Below are 17,937 nucleotides of genomic sequence, written 5' to 3'. Positions count from 1 at the left end.
ATAAGGTGCTGCCACACTCAGGCCACGCCCCAGCTCTCCAGTGGAGCCACCCGGCAGAGAACCAGGTGATATTTAAATTAGCCAGGACGTCACTCAGTCATTGCCCTCTGCTCCCAGCAGGTGGCGCCGGAGAGCTGCGAGCTCGCTCCCTTCCCTTTCTCGCGTCGGCTTCAGCCCCCGGGTTACAAACGCACCAACCGGGGAGCAGGAGTGCGGGGCTGCTCCAGGGTGACCAGATGTCCCGTTTTTAAAGGTTTGGCTGGACTTTTTCTTATATAGGAGCCTATTACCCCCCACGCCCTGTCCCATTTTCCAGTTTCTTTAAGGTCACCCTATGGGGCTGCTCTGCCGGGACGGACTTGCACACTTGGGATGTTAGTGCAAAAAACTCCTCCTGGGCTGAGTAAAGGGCAGAGACCTGCCCTGAGCCTGCCCAGAGTGGGGGTCACCCAAACCGACCCTCACTCGCCAGGCAGGTGTCACCTGCTGCCTGGGGAAAAGGCAACACGCCCCCACTCCCCAGCTCTGTGTGGGCAGAGAGCCAATGAGAACTTCTATTAAAAGAGAAAGAGAATCAAGCCTGAGTTTGGGAAAACCCCACAACCACATTCAAATCTACGCTCATCAGCAACCCCCCACCCCAGAGTACACTGGGCAGTGTCCTTCGCCTCAGTTTCTCACCTTGCGGTGTGACAGGCCAATCCAATGTTCCTTTAAGAGACCCCTCCGCTCTCCTTCCCCCAACCCCCACTCCTCTTGGGCAGCAAAGCCCCAGGAGTGGGGGAGGGAGGGGAAGGCATCAAAAGAAACCTCAGCTTCTGCTGCCGGCACTCCCTCAACTGGCTCTCAGTTTGCCCTGTTCACTCTGCATCGCTGCCGCTCCACGGCATTGTCCTTCACCCTGCTGCTGAGAGCTCCTGTGTCACCACTTCCCCTGCTGTCACCTGCCCGTCTCCTGCAACCTCTGCGCGGCCACGTAGTGGGGGAACCTCGCTACAAGTGCAGACTGGGCAGCCTCTGTCATTGCAACACCATGGGCAGGGCGTGAACCGCCAGCTGGGGGAGACTAATGCCCTGCCCCGCCCCTTTCAACTGAGGCCCCGCCCCTTCTGCGAACACCCCTGTGCCCAGCATACACCAGCCCTTAGATCCCTCTGGGTATTTCAATGCAGGCACTGACCTGTGAGAGGAAAACATCAGCTCACAAACACACAGACTGAATTCCCCACATTTAATCTCGCTGCACTTTCCAGAAAGTCACAACATTCATTTAGTTCTTGCTAGGACAGAGAAAAAATAAGTGACACTAAGTTTTTGGTTTGGTTAAATAAAATTACGTGTTTAATTAATACAGTAAAACTATGTCTTGATTCTGCTAAACAACACCACAATGTGAAATGAGAACAGAGACAAATCTTGTCAGTGACGACTAATTTCGCAAATGATCTTCCCATTATTAATTTCCACACCGCCCCCATTGGAGGTCTGAGCACCTCCAGTGTCACTCCTCTGCATTCACCTTCCCCTTAGAATTGTTCTCGGACATTCCCAAATTTGGAAAATTGTGCAGTTCAGAATGTGAATAGTGACCCTGGCTCCTTCCTGCACCTGCTCTACATTGCTCCACCGCAGCTTCTCCCCCTGCAGAGTCACCCCAGCACTGCAGTGCAGCCGCCCAGGGCTTTGCAAAAATTAATAATACAGAGTTTGGAGGAAAGTAAACATTTGTGAGTTGTGGAAATAGCAAAAGCCAACAGTTGTGGTGTTACAAGAAGGCAGTTTTTGGTTTAATAATAAAACCCAGTTATATAAATGTAACTGTATGTGCAGCTCTGTGCACTCCTGTTGGATGGAAGCTTAGTAATTAAATTATACAAGAGGGTCAGGTAAAGTTTTATCCTGAGAAGCCTTCACAGCCATTCTAAGGGGAAATGGGCCCTTTGCCCACAGAAATGGTCTATAGGGGATGGCTGCAGGCAGCAGGCGGAGAGATAATCTCATCAAAATGATTTGACTCCTGGGTAATGTTAGCAAAATCACTAAAGGAATGTCCGGGGTTTCTATTGGCACTTAACGTGCCTGCCCCTGGCTGTCTCTGGTTGTACAAGATGGACGTGTAATCGGGGTACAGTTGTGTAAAAAAAAATTATTGCAGTGCAAGGGATGTTAGACAAAACAAAATGTTGTGTGTAATTGTGTCAGGTTTTAAAAACCTAAAGTGAGACTTATGTTTTGTAACATAATGTTATGAAGGTTAAACTATGGAAGGAATGTGCATTTTCCCAGGACGTGTGCAGTGTATATTGGAGAAGGGGTAAAAGAAATGCAAACAAAACATGGTACTTAGCTCAAACCCTATTAGGGCTCCAAAGGGAGCCACAATAGGTTGAGGTTTCTTTTTCAGATCTGTATGTTTTGAAGCAGAAGATGAAAGTGGAAAGTAATCAGAACTCGGGTGGAAGTTGATTGTGTCCCTTTTAAGACAGTCTCTGAGCTGCTGATGGCTTTGGATCCAAAAGCCAAGCCCGAAAGCCGGTGTGAATGCAAATGACCTAGCTGATGGGGGAAGGAGAGAACTGCCCATCAGTGGCTGCACAAAGGAGCTGCAAATAATAAATACATCTGGTCAGCAAACAAGCTACTGGAAGACTCAGATTGTGGCCCTCCAGGAAAGGGAGGTGAAAAAACAAGTCAAGCCTGAAAATAAGGGGGACAGGTTAACCCTAAGGAGTGTGTGTGTGTATGTACAGTGCTAAAGCTAAATCTAAAGCTGTCTCTCAGCTATTACCTGAGGATAAACTTAAAGCTTGGTGCAGCAGAGAAACTATTGCAAACTGGGTCTGTTGTACAAGAGGGGAAACTGAGGCACACCACCTCATGAATTTCATAAATGACCAGTGAGTGGGGTAATTCACTATCTAACTATAGAACAAAATAAGGACAGCCTGGAGGGAATTCTTCTGTTTTTCCTGCAATTAGCAAGGAAATTTGTAAAAGGAAGTGGTATTATTATTATTAAGCACTAATCTGTCCCCACTGGGGGTGTGTGTGGAAATTGTTTCTTTTGTTTTTCAGACACTCTACAAGCAAGCTGGTGCCAGCAAAAGACTAACCCAGAATACCATGAATCTATGTTTTGTGTTGTTTGTCTGTGGTGTTTGTCTTGTTGTTAGCATTGTTGTGTTTCAATGAACAGAAAACCTCATGACATGGATGGGGATGGCTTCAAAAGGCTGACCTGGGGGAAGATGTGTGTGGACATTCAAAATGCTCGACTAGGAGGCCAGCACCTGTGTAATAGCTACCGTGGTATCTGGAAGTGAATCGGCAGCTGAGGTGGGCCCCACAAGCCCTATGGGAATAATGAGAAGGGATTTGCTCGCTGGGAATCAATGGAGGGTGTGTAAAATGGTGTAAATCCAGAGAAGATGTTTGAATGTGCCCTCCCTGATGGCCGTGGAGGAGCACACCCAGTGGCCCATGGCAAGGGGTGGACAGTTGGGTGTACTGTGTATGAGGTGTTTTGCTGGAAATGTACATATTACTGGGGGCACAATTACACCAGCCCCTAACCAAATTCCACACTACACGCTGCTCTCTGGGCTTTGGCACACAGATAGACCTGTGAATCTTACTGCTGTGAATAATCGAACCAGCGCATATGGCCTGATTCCACAGCATGTGGTTAAGTTGGTTTGGACAATAACCCATTTCTCTGTGGACATTCAATGGACTTATGATATGGACAAAAGCACGAAAACCTGCAGCGGCAGTGTATTGCAACTGCCAGCAACTGGACATGTTAAGGGCTTGACCCCGTCGAAGGAGGAGAGGAGGTGTTTCGGTGGTGGCCAGGATGTTGGACCATGCGGCTAGTGCTCAGGTCTCTCGGTGTTGCTGTGGATTGTTACAGCGGCTGGTGTATTGCTAAGTATACTTGTGTGACGTTGCCTATGGAAATAACCTAGAAGTAATGGAGTAAGCCCCTCCCCCCCGTACTAGACAACCTTGACCCAACCTTCCCAGGCCCACTATAGTGGGAAGTCTGGAACGCTAATTGGAACAGGTGTGGCAGGCCTGTACGAGAGAAGGTGCAGGGCACTGCACTACGCACAGGGACAAATGGAATATCAACACCTTCCACCTTGATGCCTGGCCCTATCAGGAAATGTGTCACCATATGTCCTATGCTTTGCTAAGGGGGAGAATGGGAACAGGGACACAGGCAAGGCTCTGTGGTGTCAGGGCTGGGATGGGGACACTGAGGAAGGAAACTGGAATCATTGCTTGCTGGAAATTCAACCCAATAAATATCTAATTGTTTGCACCTTTGGACTCTGGGTATTGCTGCTCTGTGTGTACGCAAGACAGACCCAGTAATTGGAGGGTGAAGGGATAAACCCTCTAACACTAACTTACATCTAACACCCATTTGAACCCCTTCTTTTCACACTGTTGCTCATTCTCAGGGGCTGCTTTGTCTCCAGACAGATCCATTCTCTTTCAGAACAGCCTTGCTCTTTCCCTCTGTTTCACTCACTGAGGTGTCAGAGTAAACACTCCCCTTCCTAGTCTCAGACAAACACTAGTATTAACTGTTTGCTACTGATGGGTTTAGAAAGCATTTGTCAAGATGCCATTTCTGGGGGATTTTTCCCAAGATCCAGTATTTTGTGTTCAAACATCTCCCAGCTTCCTTGGTGAAAATAAGGCCAAGGTTTCCTTGCAATGTAGAGGGAGTTTTTCATCCCAGATGGGACTTGAACCCACAATCTCTGACTTAGAAAGCCATTGCCTTGTCCATTAGGCCACTGGGGCCCTGTGAAAAAAAGGGAAATTCCATCTCCTAAATGCATATTTCTCATATTAACTTGGAAGCCAAATACCCTCTTTCTGCACCTTACAGAAATGTCTGCATCCCCTGGCAGCGAGGCTACTGGGCAGGTCACTTACAGAGCTGAGCACCACCTTCCTGCCAGCCATCTTTAGAGAAGAAGGCTCTTTTCCCTGACAGCCACACAGCGCTGCCTAGCATCCCGAGAGCCTCCCTCGTGTTCTCCCGCAGCAGCCGCCTGCCAGTGTGGGTGGGAAAAAGGGACCAGGAAGCAGTGCGGCCCCATTACGGGGCAGGAGGCCCTCACCACACCCAGGCCTGCCTCTTGCCTTCAGCCCAGGCAGCCAGAGGTGCCGGGGAGCTCTCTGGCAGGCCGCCGCCTCAGCCAGGAAATAAGGAAAAGGCGATGAATGAAGAAGTCAGGAAATAACAAGGAAATGAAGAGGTTTGTCGAATGGGTTTCTGCCCGATTTACCATCTTCTCAGCTACCGCTCAAAGTTAAAGACCTAAAGTCGACCTATCGGCATAAGTACAGATGGTTAGATGGGAATTAAAAGGAGCTGCTGTCACAAGTGTTAGGTGCCTGCAAGCAGCATGCAGAGCGTTTAAAACCACCGCAATTAGAGGCTCAGATGAAACGTTTGCCCTAAATCAGAATCGACAATTGGAGGACCAGCAGAACGCCACTCTAGGTTCATGGCAGAGTAATGGAGGCTGTTAGAGGCAAAAAGTCATTCCTCAAAATTTGGAAATCAGATCCTAGTGAGGATAATAGGAAGGTGCACAAACTCTGGCCTGTTAAGTGTCAAAGTGTAACAAGTCAGGCCAAGAAAGAATCTGAGAAGCAACACGCTAAAGACACAAAAGCTAAGCATAAATCCGGTCAAAGCGAGTCCTGGTCTGTCCCCGCAGAAAGGTGAACCCCCTCTGTGGCTGGAGTGAGCTCCTCTAAGCCGACCTCACTACAGACCTGCGCCAGGTAGTGCTCATTGTAAAAATGTTTCTTCTGAAGGTTGGAAAAACAGGACCAGCGGGCCTCAGGCCGGCTGACACAATTAAAATCCCCCCCAACACCAAACATCATGCAGTCCAGAGGAAGGGAGCCTTTGATCTTCCCTCTCATGCCTTAACTGGGGACCATACACACTAATATAGCAGTAACCAGTGCCACAGAGCACAAAGCCCACCAGTAATGCCCTCCCTGGTTGGAGCTCCAGCCCCTTCTGTACTCGCACCGCCAACGTGAAGAACAAGACTCCAGCCCCATCATTCTTCCCTGGACAGGAGGCCCTTCCTCCAATCACCCTCTGCCCATCAAGCTACCCTAGAGTTGTTAATGTGCATTTCCTGAACACCCACCATGGCCAAGTCCAGCTGCTCCAAGGCAATGAACATCAAGTGCCACCTCCTGGGCCCCCAAATCCCTTCCACATGGCCACTTTCACACATGCCCCTTCCCTGGTACTGTCCTCACTCAGCTGCACAGAGGAGCTTCCATCCCCAATCCCTGCCTGTCACTGCCCAGCACCCCCTGTGGCACCATTCCTGAGGGTCCCCCTGCCTCACTCTCTTCCTGCCATATTGGGAAAGGCAGCTCCCATCTCTCCTTGTTAAAGGTCAGGTGGGCCAACTAGAGGCAGAAGCCCATTCTATGTTTTCCTACTGCAGAGCCCAAGATCAGAGACTCACCTTCAGTGCCACCCAGAGGGGAGGCAAGTGGGGCAATTTGCCCCAGGCCCCAGGAGAATACAGTATTGCACCTTTTTTTTAATGGAAGGGGCCCCCAAAATTGCTTCGTTCCAGACCCCCTAAGTCCTCTAGGGCAGCACTGCTCACCTTGGGTGCAGACACAACTGTGTTCCCAGAGAACAAGCCACCACTGCACAAGGAGGGAAGAAAAGACCTGCCAAACCCTGGGATTGAACCAGAGACGTTTAGATCTTCAGTCTAACACTCTCCCAACTGAGCTACGTAGGGACATTTTGGCCTGTTGCTTCTCTGCCTGGGAGGTTTTTGCAGCAGTTGCACACAAAAAGGACGTCATTGGGAGCGGCCCATGAAGACAAGACTCGCTTTTGCCTGCCTTGCTCAGCTTGACTTGCTGCCTCACCCTGTTCCTGCCCTAGTGCCCGGGTTGACCTGGTGGTGGAAGGGGACTGGGGGCCAGTGGCGCGGGGAGGAGGTTGAGCTGGACCCTGAGCTAGACTAGACCCTGGCAGTGAGAGTCTGGCCACCACTTGCCGCCCCACCCTGTTGTCCTGGCTTCCCCCACTGGGCGTCATTTCGGGAGGGAAGTGGGGCTTCTGCCTCCCCTCCCCGATTTTCACACCGCAGAGGAGTGCGAACAGGAAAACGAACGGCTGCTCCACACCCCCACTGGAGGAACCCGGCGCCCTTAGCTGTGGGGAGTAAGAAGTGGCTGTTGGCTGACAGGGCCTGTCCCCGAGGAGCTGGAACAGCAGCTGCCGCCTCCCCCTTGGCTCCAGGCTGTGGGAAATGCTCATTGCCTGGCTGCATGGGCGGCTGCTGCTCCGTGCTCTGGAGAGCGTCTGTATTGCTCTGTCAACCCCCCGTCTTCACTGAGCCAGTCTGGTAAGGGCCCAAGTGCCCCCTCCGGCCTGGCAGCTGAGAGTCTGTGCAGACATCAGCCCCCCTGCCAGCCCCACAGGCAGCAGCAGCACCAGCCCCCCCAGGACCACAGGGGCACTCGATGCACTTCCTGTGGGGAAATGGCTCCTTGGCGTCCAGCTGCTAGAGTGAGAGCCAGGAGAGAGCAGTGTCTGGCTCACCGTGGGGGAGAGAAGAGACCTGGTGAGTGCGGATCTCCCTCAGCCTCCCCCGCAAGGCTGGTCAGTTGTATTGTCACTGTGATAGTCGGTGCTTCCCTTCAGGGCCGGCCCTAGAGGGATCTGGGGTATGGGACAAATCCCCCCTTTCCTCCCCAGGCCCTGCCCCCCAGTCCACCCCTTCCCCCAAGCCCCCACCCCTCTCCCACCTCTTCCCGCCCTGCAACTTCCTGCCCCATTCCTTTCCCTCTCCCACTCTCCCTGCTCCTCCCCCTCCCCCCCAATGCCTCCTGCACCCCACTGAACAGCTGATCACTGGCAAGTGTGAGGAGCTTGTCAGCAAGGCCTGTAGTGGGGGGGGGGGGGGAGAGCTGGCTGCCAGTGGGTGCTGAGCACCTTTTTTTCTCTCTGTTGGTTCTGCAGCCCCGTAGCTCCCATGGAGTCGCTGACTCACATGCTAGAGAGAGGAGCAGAACCAGGGCTATGGCTGATCTATGGGGCACTAGGTGAGTGGCAGAGGCTTCAGGTGCTGAGAGTTTGCCCAACCCCTCAACAACACAGTGTGAGGGGGTGTCCCAGGGATCTCGATGAAAGGAGCAGAACAGAATTTACTTGGGGTGGGGAGAGAATTGAGAGTGTCTCAGGGGGTTGTACAGAGGTGTTGCCCGGGTGAGAGACTGGCTAAAACGCAGGCCTCGCTGTGAGCAGGATTTGAACCTGCGCAGGGGAACCCTATTGGATTTCGACTCCAACACCTTAACCACTCGGCCATCACAGCTGTGAGCACAAAACTGCCCCAATGCCAGAGAAACTGGTAAAGAATCCCAATGTCCAGGCGTGAAGTCATCTGAACTACAGGATTCCCACCGCAAACCTGGCTCCCAAAGCACAGGGGGGATTTGGGGTTTGTTTTGTTTGCTTAGCCAGGTGCCACAGGAGTCTTTGCTGCTTTTACAAATCCAGACTAACACGGCCCCTCTGATACTCCTAGTGACACTCTCCAATGGATCCCCATCCTCCACCCACCTTGAGCTAGGTAGGAGCGGATCATCATTATCCCTACTTGAGAGAGGGAGAAGCTGAGGCTGAGAAAGGAGAATTGACTTGTCTTAGGTCACACAGTCAGCCAGTGGCAGAGTTGGGAATAGGACCCAAGAGCCCTGATTTTGAAACTAACCATCAGATCGTGAATTTCAAACACTGAATGACCTGAATAAAGTGCTCTCAGATGAGCTCCACACCAACAACAGTTCACAGTAATTATTCAGCAAGTATCTGAGGAGAACTGCAATGTTAGAGAGAATCATGAACTGCTCAGAGACCATTAATGCAGCAAAGCAGCAAAATTTGTCAAACATATAAGTGGTTATGACTTATTTCCTTGGTCTTAAAAGAGAACAACAAGGACCTGAATCTCCTCCCTGTCAATAACCCCCTGCTCAGCCAATCAGGGTAGAGACTGAGGACGGGAGGCTGAGGGTTCTCACCAGAGAGCCCAAAGGATGGCCCAGGTCACCGGTGGGGATCACTGCCCGAGCACTATTTCAGCCCCACATTTTTGGGTGGACCTCCCACAGTGGGAGCTGCAGAGCACTCCCCCGCAACACACACATACACACACACACACACACACACACACCGCTCCTGGTGATGGGAGGGGAACAGGTGAAAGGACAAAAGAAGCAAGAGACAAAGAGAAAGGAGGGAGGGATGGATGGATGGAGGAAAAGGTGAAACAGAAAGGACAAACCCTAATGACCCCAGTGATTCTAAGGGACAAAATCCCAGGTGCGGAATAAAATTCTGCCTCCTTAAGTTCGTGTTTTCCATGCCTAGAATTCAACTGTCACCAGATGGATCAGACTGAACAGGTTTCAAACCTCGAGGAGGCTTCAACCTTCTAAACAGGGATGGCTGTTTTCTAGTAAAATCAGGAAAAGGGAAGGAGAAAACTCGAAGAAGCTTCCTCCTGGCACTCACGTCCGTGAACCCGAATACTCTCTCAGTCCTCAAAGAGAGACCTGGAGAAGGAGACTTGCTGAAGCAAAGCCACAGGGGTCTCTGAGGTTTCCCTGGCCCCTCACCCCCGTCCTGCCTGGCTGATGTCAGCATCTCTCTGTGAGGTCACCACCTCCCCACCACCTTGGACCAATAGTCTGAGGTCCTGCAAAAGGCCTTTGTGATGGACAGCTTTGCTAGGTTTTTATGCATTTGGACAACAAAATGTTGAGTGTTTACATTGATATCAAGCACTCCTGTATAGAGGAGCCCCTGAACATAATGGAGAATGGAAATGAAAATGTTTAACTTTAAAAAAAAAAGAAAGAAGGTTATAAGAGAACACGGGGGTTTGAACTGAGGACTACGTGAAAACTGCAGTTAAGCACTCTAACACTGAGCAACATCCCCAATGACAACAGGAGTATGGAATCGTGATGTCCAGGACTTTGAAGGACAAACCCTGATTCATCGAGCTCCTTTGCCATTCCCAGACCACAGGTGGTTTTCAAAATGGGGTTTGATTAAACTTCTTAAATGTGGTAAACACCACAGCTTGCACACCCACTGATATAGCTTCTCCCACTGACATAGCTGCCACCTCTTGGGAAGTGGATTAACTACACCCCCAGGAAAACTCTCTCCCATCAGCCTAGAGCAGTGGTTCTCAAGCTGTGGGGCAAGACCCCAAAGTGGGTCATAACCCTGTTTTAATGGGGTCGCAAGGGCTGGCATTAGACTTGTTGGTGCCTGGGGCTGAAACCAAAATCTGAGCCCCACCACCCAGGGCTGAATCCCTCAAGCTCTGGTTTTGCCCTCCCCCAACTGGGGCAGGGCTCAGGCTTTGTCTCCTCTGCCTCTGCTCAGTGTAGAGGGGCTTGGTGTGTCTTTCTAGGATCATGTAGTAAGTTTTTTGGCAAAAAGGGGTTGTAGTGAAAGGAAGTTTGAGGAACCCTGGCATAGAGCCTCTGAGTATGTCTAGACTTGGCTCCCTGTGGCAGATCAGACACTGGAAGTACAGCCATGGAGACACCACACACCAGCCTGGCCTAGCAGGTAAGAATCAAATCTCCACAGACAAGTGGCTGTTGTTTTCTAACCCATCTCCCTAAGCCCTCAGCCACAACCACTTAACAAAGGGGCTTTTCTACACTGTGGTTCTGGTCTCACTGAAGGGTCATTTCCAATTGTTTGCTCAGACCAGCATTAGGGAAAATGGTGCCCTGGGCAAAGCTTGTACTTTGGCACTTCCCCATTGCCCCTGGACGGTCCCCACTCCCCCTTTACCGCTAGCTCCTGCACTCCCAACCCTTGCACCTCCTTCACCCCTAACTCCTGCCCCCTCCTGTGCCCCCTTTGCCCTTAACTCCCTGGGCCACCAGCCATTGCCCCTCTCCTGCAGCCCCTCACATGGCTCCAGTGCTGGGGGCCCCGCACTTGTTCTCCCTTTCCCTGGGCTTTGGCATCACTAGCCCCTGCTTAGCGAGTAGGGTTCAGTGGTCCCCAAAATGTGGGGCATGACTCTTAGGGGGACACAGAGGAACATTCATGGAGTCAATGAAATCAATTGAGCTTCTTCAGTCTCTCGCTGGAGACATTTTCCTTGTTTTTAAAGGCAAAAATCCTGATCTTTCCAACGGGAGCTGCTGCTTCAATGTTTAGTTTGGGGAGGGATTTGGCTGCACTCAGAGATCTGCCCGCGGGTTACAATCTGCGATCCGAAGGGCCGAACGCAAACAGCGTTTAGATGGGACCGTTAGTGCCGCCCCCGTGTGGCCAAAGATCAGAACTGACCAGCAGAGTTTACAGCTGGAGCCTGGGACGCTCCTGAACAAACTGGGCCCGAAGCCTCTCGCGTGGGATCCTCACTGTGCAGCAGGAGGCGGAGGGAAGCTGATTGTCAGGGCTCAGGGCAGCTCCCTGCCAGGCTGAGCCGGTGTCTGCGCTAAGCTCGGCATCAATCAGGTGATTCTGGGCAGTTCGGGGTCCCCGGGCTCCCACAGGAGGGTGAAGCAGGTCACCCCTGGAGCAGGTTAAAGCTGCAGGTTGATGGTGGGGTTGCTGCCCCTGTGAACAGCTGCTGTAGCACCGCCTGGGCAGGACAGGGAGAGCCAGTTATACCCCCCCCAGCCTGTATCGGGGGATGGGAGCACTCACACCCTGGGGACCCCCCACCAGAGATCTACTGGGGGGGAGAGTGGCACCCACACACCCAGGATGTTGTAGGGGGGGACAAGGGCATCCACACTCCGGGATCCTCTGCAGAGGGACGGACACCCACACATCCAGGATTCTGTATGGGGGGCAGAGATACCCGGACACCTGGGCGGGGAAAGGGGGCACCGAAACATCCGGGATCTTACCTGGGAGGACAGCGGCGCCTGCAGCTCGACATGAGATGGGGGCTGGGGGAGCAGGAGCATTTCCCAGTCCCAGGCTGTCCCCGTCTGGCCAAGGCACAGAGCTCACAAGCAGAGTTTAAAGCTCCAGGTGCCAAGCAATAAAAGCAGCTGGGCTCTGTGGCTGGTGCCTGTGATCCCAGCTCCTGGGGAGGCTGAGGCTGGCGGATCACTTGAGCTCAGGAGTTCTGGGCTGCAGGGGGCTGTGCCGATCGGGTGTCTGCACTAAGTTCAGCATCAATATGGTGATCCCGGGGAAACTTGGGGTCTCCAGGTTGCCTAAGAAGGGGTGAACCGGCCCAGGTCGGAAACGGAGCAGGTCAAAACTCCTGTGCTGATCAGTAGTGGGATTGCACCTGTGAATAGCCCCTGTAGTGTAGCCTGGGCAAGACAGTGAGACACAGTCTCTTTTTAGACACCCCTACCCCGCAGAGCCTGGAGTGGGGGATGGGAGCACCCACACGCTGGGGAATCTGACTTGCGGGTTAGAGACGCACCCAAGCAACACGGATCTTGAAAAGAGGAACAGCGACACCCACACACCACAGAGCCTGGATGGGGGCAGGGGAACCACACACGCGAGCTAGTTCATGGGGTGGGGGACACACCCATATGCTCCGTTGCACCATTCTTAATGAGAAGAACAGGGGCATCCGCACAACGGATCTTTAACGAGCTGGGGGACACCCACACACTCCACTATTAACCAGGAGGGACAGGGGCACCAGACACCCCCAGTAGCATGGAGAACCCCCACATCCACCGGATCCCTCATGGGGGGTAAGACAGAGGGGATTATAATGGGGCCCAGCGCACCCACGCACCAGGGATTGTTAAGGGTTGAAGGGACAGGGACACCCACACACACTGAGATCACGTCCTTGGAGGAACGCAAAACCTCCACAGAAGGACCTGGTCTGTTCCATGATGGCAGCCCAGCCTGGGTGAGTCAAAGTCTCTTTTTATACAGCCACGCCCCAGAGATCCTGACTAGGGCGAGAGAGACACCCACCCACCACCTCGGCACAAACACCAACGCTCCCTCCCTGGAGTGTGTCTGGGCTGAGAGTTAGCCCCTGAAACAAGCACCAAGCTTCAGAAGACAATGCAGGGATAGATCACTTGACGATTGCCTGCTCTGGCCATTGCCTCTGAAGCGCCTGGCATCGGTTACTGTCAGAAGACGTGATAGTGGCCTAGATGGACCATCGGTCTCACCCAGGAGGGCCGTTCTTATCTTCACCACTTTCCTCTAACCCAAGCAAAGCCAGAAGCAGGCCCAGCTCAGCAACTCTAGCAGACTCCCTGGCCTCTGGCCCAGCATACAGCAAAACGACCCTGCCTCCGCCAGGATAGACAGCCACCGACTCCCTCTTCCAGACCAACGCAGCCCTTCCCCGCTTTGGCTGTCTCCAAGCTGTCCATGCTAAACTCTCGGTGTGGGCGTTTGGCTTCCGCCAGTCAGAGTGCCGTGCCTGCGTCTTCCCAGGGCCGACTCCCTTTTTGACATTTCCTTTTTCTCTGGCACAGGGAGTAACCTATGTCTGGATTCTCCCTGTCTCCCATCAGGTGTTGGGATGGTGAGTGAGAACGAGGAGGAGAATCCCCAGCAGGAAGATGCTGAGCAATTACAACCCACTGCCCCGCTCCTGAACTCCCTTCACCCCTAACCACTGTGCCGCGTCCTGCACCCACGTGGGGACTCTGACCTGTGTGCAATGCACAGCTGGCATTGCTGCCTGCTCCTCCCTGGAATGCTGCTTCTCCGGGCACCCCGAGGGGCTGCGAGGGCAGGGTGAGAAGCGACATCATCCGAGCTCCCTGCATCCAGGTCACTTTCCTCAGCCGGGCTGCATCAGGGGAGGGCAGAGAGCAGCAGCTTCTGATGCTCCCGTCACAGCACCAGGTGGGGAAAGTGACCAGGACGCATTGAGCACATAGTGTTGCTCCTCACTCCCCACAACCCTCTATGGGGCCACGGAGGAGCATTGGGGGCAGGGGAGAGCAGTGAGCACCTTTGCACTGGCACATGGTGCCCTTTAACCCCTGGAGCCCTGGGCGGCTGCCGGGGGGGCCCACCCCTAAGGCCGGCCAGGCTCCCCAGCACGAACAGCAGAGACACAGGGAGACTGGCCACCCACTGAGCAGTGGTAGCCTGGGTGGCTCGTAATGGAGGCTCGGGGGGCTCAGCCTCCCCAAACCTTGCGTCGCCAAGGGGGCAGTGGGGCCCATGACTAGGGGCCCTGGCCAAATTGGGCCCCCCTGGAAAAGTCTCCCCCATGTTGGCCCCAGGGCTGGAGGAGCTCCCACTCCTGCTACGGCCCGGGGCTGCAGCAGGGCACAGAGCATCTCTGGTCTCGGGGCCGCAGCGGGGCAGGGGCAAAGGAGTGATAGGGCGGGGCCAGTGGGGGAAGGGGTGGAACAGAGGTGACAGTGGATGGGGCTGTGTGTGGAAGGGGGCAGAGCCACAGACAGTAATGGGGGGTCATGGTTCCAGTTCTGGAGCCCCTGCACTTGTTCTCCCTTTCCCCGGGCTTTGGCATCACTAGCCCCTGCTTAGCGAGTAGGGTTCAGTGGTCCCCAAAATGTGGGGCATGACTCCTAGGGGGACACAGATGAAGTTTCATGGGGGCACCTCAGGGCCCGAGCCAGCCCCCATGGAGGGCAGGGAGATAACACCACTCAGCCCCACCTCTTCCCCAGCTCTTCCCCAACCCCACCCTCAGCCTGGGCCCCTGACACCCATCCTGGCCTTGACCCCCTTACCCCTGTTTGCACCCCCCTCCCCAGCAAGCAACAGCCCCACTCCCAGCCCCTGTTTTTGACAATGGCTTCCGAGGGGCCACAACCATGGATGTCCTCAATCACATCTATGCAGTCCAATAAAAGCTATTCCTCACCCACCCACCCCTCCATCAGGATGGACTAGGTATGTTCTGCTGCCCTTCACTCATGCAGGAAGGATAATAACATTTCATTCCACTCAATCCTAAAGTGATTTGTAACCCACCACCAGCCAAAACTGCTCATTTTGTGGAAGCGGCCCCATCATGCTGCATACCTAGGCAGAGTAGGTGTGTCTGTGCAAACACAGTTTGTTCCTAAAGTCTTTCCCCCAGCTCATTCAGCCCCTGCTTATGCTTAGTATTTAAAAACTCCATATTGGCCCTATCACTGCCGACCTTAGATCTCTCCTCCTGTCCCTTTTTTTCGCTAGTTTAGGTGAGGTGGCTGAGTGGTTAAGGTGAAGGACTGCTATTCTATTGTGCTCTGCATGCATGGGTTCAAACCCCTTTCTCATAGGATGTGTTTAGTCTTCAGACCTTCTTTATTTATAGACAACCATCTACCCCTTTGGTACAATGACAGATCAAACTAAAACCTTCTCAGAAACTCAGACCCTCCTTGCTTTAAATAAAATGTCTAAATCCCAGATTTTTAAAGAAATTCTCTAGTCCCATATTTCTTAGTTTTTATCTCAAAAGGTAACATCCTCATCATCTCCCCCAAACACCCCAGGACCTCCCCAAATTATTAAAATACCCTCAATCCGAGCAAGGCTACAACAGTGAACCAGAGCTAGTGTCTAGGCCAAGCTGTTCTGAAGGAGGCAACTCAAACATTTTCTCCCTGTTTCCCTTGGCAAAGTCTGACTGAGAAAACAAAATTCCCCAAACTGAAAATTTTCTGCTGAGAACCCAATACTAGTCTGTTTGGAGACTGGTTTGAAAGTATTATTGTTATTATTCGCTTCTGATTTCTGAATCAGTTCAGTACAGTCTTTGTCCTCCCGATATGTTTCCAGATGTTGAGTTGTGGGGGAGAGAGGCCAAGTCATGATGTCTCTACCCTTCTTTCATAGATTCTTCCGACTTGCTAGGAAGCTCCTTTGCTACGATGTGAGTCAAGCAATGTCAATTTTTGCTGTGCTATCTCGGAGAAGTATGCATTGTACACAGTTCCTGGGATAGTCCTTGGGAGTGTGGATACCTTCAATGGGCCAGCAGCAAGTCTGGCTCCTCCCTTGTCACACCTGAAAGGCTGGTGGGGGGCATTTTGAAACCTCATATTTCAGTAATGCACACAGAGCAAAACTTCATAACTTCCCAACCAATACAAGCACACACAATCCAACAAGATATTAACGTTCAACAGATCAAGACTTTTGAAATGATACCTCACCAGGCAGACTTTGTACAAACCGTGTCATCATTATATGAGAGTGGTGAATATGGGGCTTCCAGGTGCTGCTTTGAGCACAGCGTGCCACACCTGGGCTTACACTGCAATGGAGACGTACCTTAGAGTCCATCTCTCCTGGGAAAAAGATGGCAGCAGGGCTGGCCTGGGTCATCTGACTTGGGCTCATGGAGCTAAAGCTGAGGGGCTAAAAACTGTGGTGCAGATATTTGTGTTCACACTGAAGCCTGGGTTCAGAAACCCTCACTCCTCATGGGGCCTCAGAGGTTGGGTTCAAGCCCATATGTCTGCACTGTAATTTTATAGTCTTGCAGCCCAAGCCCCATTACCCTGAGTCAGCTGAGCCGGGCTTTGCAACAGGTGCCCTGGGTGTGTTAATCACAGTGTAGACATAACATTAGGCTACGTCTCCAGTGCAATGAAACACCCTCGGTTGGCCCGTGTCGGATTAGTCAGGGCCATGTGGCTTGGCCTGGAGTAAAGTTGCAGTGTCTGTGTCTGGGCTCAGGCTCAGTCCCCTGCTCTAGGAGCCCAGAAGGTTTGGAGGGAGTTTAGCGAGTGGAAATGGTAAAACCGCAGGGAAGTATTACCATGGACTTGATGGCATTTCTCCTTTGTTCTGTCTGCTCTGAGGCAGGGACAAAAACACATCCTGCTGCATTCGTTATTTCATAGGGTGGTTTAGGATTTTCATTCTCAGACACTGGGCACAAAGCAGGACTCAACCCTCGGCATAAACTAAATGAACTGCCCACAGATTCTGGCAGCTGCAAAGAGCCATTTGGTGGGAGAGCTCAGACCTGCCCCTGTCCCAGAGGGAGGGGGTCATCTGTGTGGGGACTGGACCACTGACCTATCAGCCCCTAACTCCCAAACGTTCAGTAATTCTATTATCAGTGCCTGTGAGTGTAATTTAAACCATAAGAAAAAACACACTGGGCCAGACCAAAGGTCCATCTCACTCTGAATCTTGTTTTCTGACAGTAGCCAATGCCAGGTGCCCCAAAAGCATCTCAACAAGGTACCACTGGGAGTTGAACCCAGGATCTCCTGGTTTATTAAACAAGGGCTTTAGCCAGCTAAGAAAAGCAAAAGTGAATCTTGCCTTAATGGGCCGCTGACAAAAGCATCCCAGACAGAAAAGCAACAGGCTAAAAAGAAACCAAGCAGCTGTTGAAGTAGTTGAGCTGGGCGAGACTAAAGGTCTGTGGTTCAATCCCAAGCTTTGGGGGCTCTTCTTTCCCCCTTTGTGCAAGGGTGGGCTGTTCCTTAGACTGCCACAAATCCCTCATTTCAGGCTATGCAGCAGGAAAAGGCAGCATGGGCTTCTTCACCGAGTTGGCCCACCTGACCTTTCATTCTTCTCTTGCTCTTTGTCAGCAAGCGGAAGAAAAAGAAGCTCCCCTTCAAGCAAGGTTCAGAAGGGGGATGTAAGGATGACTTCCTGAGCACCGGCTCCAGTCCTCTGCTCTGCCAGCTGACCTATTGAAGGGCTACCACCACTCGCTCTGTTTCCCCATTGGTGTGTGTCAGGGCAAGCATCAAACAAGTAAATAGAGTTTCTGTAGTGTCATGGTTATCACATTTGCTTAACATGCAAAAGATCTCTGGTGCAGAAACATGCTGGCTTCCTTTTCTCAGATCCCCTTGCTGTTCAGGAAGGTGCTGCTCCTTCTGCTATTGGCCTGTCCCTGGGATAACTCCAACTCTCACATGACA

General features: G+C 52.4%; 1 non-coding gene across 1 annotated transcript; it reads right to left on the bottom strand.

Moving 5' to 3' along the window:
• Positions 1–8,317: 8,317 nt before the first annotated feature.
• TRNAS-CGA lies at positions 8,318–8,399 on the bottom strand. The gene has a single exon. It is a non-coding gene; the product is annotated as a tRNA-Ser (tRNA).
• Between the last annotated feature and the right edge of the window lie 9,538 nt (positions 8,400–17,937).

This window comes from Mauremys reevesii, unplaced genomic scaffold, assembly GCF_016161935.1.
Source record: "Mauremys reevesii isolate NIE-2019 unplaced genomic scaffold, ASM1616193v1 Contig51, whole genome shotgun sequence".
NCBI lineage: Eukaryota > Metazoa > Chordata > Testudines > Geoemydidae > Mauremys > Mauremys reevesii.
Note: the sequence above shows the minus strand (reverse complement) of the source record. Positions and strands in the feature narration are given on the sequence as shown.